Source organism: Penaeus japonicus, unplaced genomic scaffold (assembly GCF_977035675.1).
Source record: "Penaeus japonicus unplaced genomic scaffold, GWHDUDI00000001_assembly GWHDUDI00000002, whole genome shotgun sequence".
Lineage (NCBI taxonomy): Eukaryota > Metazoa > Arthropoda > Malacostraca > Decapoda > Penaeidae > Penaeus > Penaeus japonicus.
In genome coordinates this window covers 31,196,554-31,201,553 of record NW_028234404.1, presented here as the reverse complement: position 1 = coordinate 31,201,553, position 5,000 = coordinate 31,196,554, and the positions used below count along the sequence as shown (strand labels likewise).

Below are 5,000 nucleotides of genomic sequence, written 5' to 3'. Positions count from 1 at the left end.
CGTGTATATAGTGCAGTGGCGGGTCCCCCTAATCCTAATATATTTAATATATATTACTAATATATTTGTAAAACACAAATCCCTCGTGTCCACAAGTTATATAACATATGGAAGAAATTATTCTAACTTACAAAAAATATACTAATGGCATCACCACAAACAGCTGTTTGGAGTTGCCACGTACCCTTATTATTCTATTGTTTCACCACAGATTACCAGTACCTACGTAATTGTCCACAAGATTTAGCAAGTGACACTACCCACCTGATAAACATTTCAAAACATAATCCAAGTTAGAGAGCCAGAGTGTTGATCAAATGCCACAAACTCCCTAAAACATCGCAGAGTGGAGACGGGGTTGCATCGTCTGCTGCCATTGCACGTCGAGGGCGAAGGAGAAGAAGACACTGGACTGCACTAGGCGTGGTAGCAAGTTGCAAGGTGAGATACGGCTTGTCAGTTAGTAGATTTGATGGAGTATTGTTGGTTTTGTCTTGTTTTGGGAGATGGGTGTGTTTGAATTAGGTTGTGGTTTATTAGAACGTGCGGCGGAATTTTTTTTTTTACTTATCAATTCTAAGGGAGATTTCGTTGCAGGTTACTCTGCTTATCAGACTTTTATGTTTTTTTCTTTCTTTTTTTGTTGTAAGGTCATGTTGTTGAACAATACGTGATCCAAGAAGGTTAGGAATATACATATGTAATGGTAGCTCAAGGGAATAAAAAATGAAAAATAAAATGATTGCTACCTTTGTTCATACAAAATGGTAAATTTTCCATCCATTCTTCACTACAGAGATGTAATTACGTTGTAGAAACACTAAAGTCACACTTGATTGTAAGACTGAATGCAGTTAGTTCAGAATTAGATGGCATTTTGGCATCAATAATCTACAGAAAGTGATAGTCACAGATAGATAGGTAAAGGTGTAAACTGTAGATAGATTATATTATTTTGTAGATTAAGGTAATGACATTGAACTTGCAAACCAGAAAATTAAATACTGTGTTGTATGCAGTTTAATTCAAAGTAACAGCTAGTGACCAAAGGAAATCAATATATAATACGTACTTGAAATAAAGAATGGTAAGCCATATATCAAACATTACTGTTTCAGTTTACTATATCATATTGCATTACAGTTCTCTGATAGTGCTATATTTTTATTTTACTGTATCTTATTCATTAGTGTACATTTGTTGCACTGCCACGGAATTTATTATGATGTTTATTTATTATATGGCATTGGCTTTATCATTAACATATTGTACAAAAGGTATTTCATTCATCAAGAGACCTTCCTCATGAGGAAATTATATCAGAGAACATCACACAAGCTACTCTTTCATTATTCTCAAAGGGAAGAGAACTATATATGATAACACAGTATTACTTATGGAACACATTACTAAGCATGAATTGTAGATAGATATGAATGAATGTCGATGAATCAAAGAAAGTGGCATATCTAGCCTTGCCATACATGAATGCGGAACTGATAGGATCTCACTAAGCAGTGAGCATAGCTGTGGCACTGACTGACTGACTGACTGCCCCGGCTAATTCAATTGCTCGAGAACAGATGATTCAGTCAAGAGGGATGTGGTTCTGGGTTTCACTTGAGGGCTGAGTCTTCATGTGGCACTTCAGTGTTAAATTAATTTTTCGATGTGTTTATCTCTTATCTTCCCACTACTCCTAATGAAACGGCTCACCTCTGAGTTACCGCATACAGGAACAGCGGATATGCTGGTCCTAATCCTTCTAATACGACAGATCCACTCGTATTAACTTTTTTTTTACTTCAGAGTTGGAATACAATAGGAATATTGGATCATTTTCATTGCTGTAAGGCTTATCATAAATTGTAGCCTCAACTAACTAGCACTTGAGGATGAGAGATAGTGCTTGAAAGCGTTTATTTATTCAAGTGCCGGTGTTTATGCGAGGTGGGGGGTTGCGAGTTGAGGCGCTACTCACATATGTAGGTTGATAGGAGGAGATACGCGGGGAAAAATATTGAATGATACTTTTGCGATTTTAAGAACTATGAGGATAGAAATTGAAAGGTATTATTGTCATTATGAATGGTATTATTTTTAATGTTATTATTATTATTGTTATTATTATCGATATTGCGACTTAATAGAAACAGTGTTCATTCTTTAATCAGTATTATTACTTTCATCATAATTGTCATCATAGCACCTCTACAGTATGACGATTATTGTTGGTGTTATTTTATTGTTATTACATTATTACTTTTGTTATTAATATTATTATTGTTACTATTATCATTATTATTATTATTATCATTACTGTTATTATCATTATCATCATTATTATTGTTATTATTATTGTTATTGTTATTATTATTATTATTATTATTATTATTATTGTTATTATTATCATTATTATTATTGATATTATTATTATTATTATTATTACAGTTATAATTTTTATTTCTTTTTCTGTTGCTAATATATTTAAATAATTCTAAATTCTTATGATTATTGTTTATTTTTGTATAACAATGTTATTGATAATGGCATAAGTATCATTAGTAATAATATTCAAAATGGTGTTTATTATTATTGTTATCATTATCATTGGTATTGTTGTTATGATTGTTGTTGTTATCATTATTATCATTATTTCTATCATTATTTTTTATTATCATTATTTCTATCATTTTTTATTATCATTATTTCTATCATTATTTTTTAATATCATTATTTCTATATTTATTTTTTATTATCATTATTACTGTTATTATTATTATTATTATTATTATTATTATTATTATTATTTTAATTATGATTATTATTGTTATCTTTATTATTGTTATTATTGTTATTAGTAGTAGTAGTAGTATTAGTATTAGTATTATAATTGTTGATAATGATATTCTTGTTAATATTGTTATCATTATTTTGTTGTTATTAACATTACTATTGTTGTTATTATTTATATGATTACAGGTATTTTATTATTTTATAGGTATTGTTTTATTATTTTTCACCAATATTATCAATGAAGTTATTATTTACATATCATAAGAATAATGATACTGGTGATGATGATGATTATATTATATTATTGTTGTTATTATTATTTTTGTTTATTGGTGTTACTTTGATTGTTATATTGTTATTATTATTATTATCATAATTATCATTATTATTATTATTATCATTATTATAGTATTTTTATTTTCATTATTGTTATTACTATTATTATTATTATTTTCTTTTTTTTTCTTTTTTTTTCTTTTTTTTTATCATCATCATTAGTATTAGTATTCTTATTCTTATTCTTATTATAATTTCATTTTAGTGTTAGTATATTGTTTTTAATATTTTCTTGTTATTATTTTTATTTCATTATTATTATTATTATTATTATTATTATTATTATTAATGTTAATTTTTTTTTATTATTATTTTTATTATTATTATTATTATTATTATTATTATTATTAATATTAATATTATTATTATTATTACTGCTGTATTATTGTTGATGCATTTTTTTTTTCTTTTTTTTTCATTATGTATAATTCTCATCATTGTTGTTGCTATTATTCTTATTAATACTATTATTGTCATATCACTACAAGACCAAGTAAATACAAGATTGTCTTTTGCCTCCCCCTGTTTGACTTTTACGGTAAATATAGCAACACACTGCAACCTTCATCTGCCAACCACTACAATGCACAAGTATCTTAGTATCATATAAGAGCCAGTGGACTGCCAACAGTATAAATGCAGGTACTTCTTCTTCTCTCTTTCTTTCTTTCTTTCTTTTCTTCTTTCTTTCTTCCTTCTTCTTCTTCTTCCTTCTTTTTCTTCTTCTTCTTCTTCTTCTTCTTCTTCTTCTTCTTCTTCTTCTTCTTGGCTGCAGAGATCTAAAGTCCTACCCTGTAGCATTCCACAGACATGAGGTCCTTAGGATGTGTTTTTCCCAGTGGAGATGATTACAAGATGATCTGCATCCTGCTGCGAGTAGAAAGTCAAGGATCCAGATCATTTGAATATTAAGTAGTGCTGGGTTAAGGACCCCACTCTATGGTGTGCCATTTTCCAGTGGCAAGTGCTCTGATTATTGACCTTGGAATTTGGCCTTATTGAGGTCCATGAGTGTAACTGTATGGGCAACAGTGCTCACTAGACTGTGTTCATGCCTTTTGTGAATCTATGTAGTTTTTTTTAAGGTTCCAATTTCTAATGAAGCCATTTTAGTACCATTCTCTCAACTTTCTTGACCAAACAGCTAAGGAGAGAAATGAGGCAGTACCTACCCAGCTCCTTTAGCTTTGGGATAGTCAGTCCTCTTTTAGCCTTGGGATTGTCGATAGGAGATCCCATCACACCCAGAACTAAGTGAGAACTGTTATCCTTAGGTTCCTCAAAGAGAACATGGCATCTGAGTCATTAGGCTCAGTTACCCTGGTAAGGTTATCATCTACACACAAGAATTCTAGTATGAAGTATGATAATGGCTCTATTCTGGAGATTACCTTGTCATTAAAAGTACTACCCAAAGAAGTCCAGTAGAACAGTAATGATTTACCTTTATCCAAAAATTGGTTAGATATTCTGTACAGGTGTTGGGATAGATTGAAGAAAGTATATATTTAGTTGCTTAGAAAGAGAAGCAACTAGCCTGATGTTATAGAACAGTTCAAGTTTGAACAGGTAAAGGGAGATAGAGACTATTTGATTTTTTTAGAAATGACAGGAGACCTACATAACTTTGCTTGTAAAAAAAGGTTGATATCTAATTAAAGGATTCAAGTTCTTCTTTATAAGTCACTTACAGCAAAAACAGAATTGATCTGGAATTTTTCAAAAGCAATAAACAAACATACAGCAGTTGATTTAAAACAGAAAATATAAGGCTACAAATATCTCTTATGTTTCCCACATCACACAAACACTGTTGAGGAGACAACATTCTGAATACAGTGGAAAGTTGCAATGATTAATGGATCAGC

General features: G+C 29.9%; 1 protein-coding gene across 2 annotated transcripts in view; it reads left to right on the top strand.

Annotated features, from left to right (window-relative positions):
* Nucleotides 1–200: 200 nt before the first annotated feature.
* Nucleotides 201–5,000, top strand: part of LOC122246496 (sedoheptulokinase) — a 22,505-nt gene continuing 17,705 nt past the window's right edge. Inside the window, exon 1 of one of the 2 annotated variants that reach the window (XM_043005089.2) lies at nucleotides 201–441. The gene's annotated coding sequence lies outside the window, so the exon portion shown is untranslated. The remainder of the gene's footprint in view (nucleotides 442–5,000) is intronic. The other variant, XM_086549711.1, reaches the window with a different exon arrangement.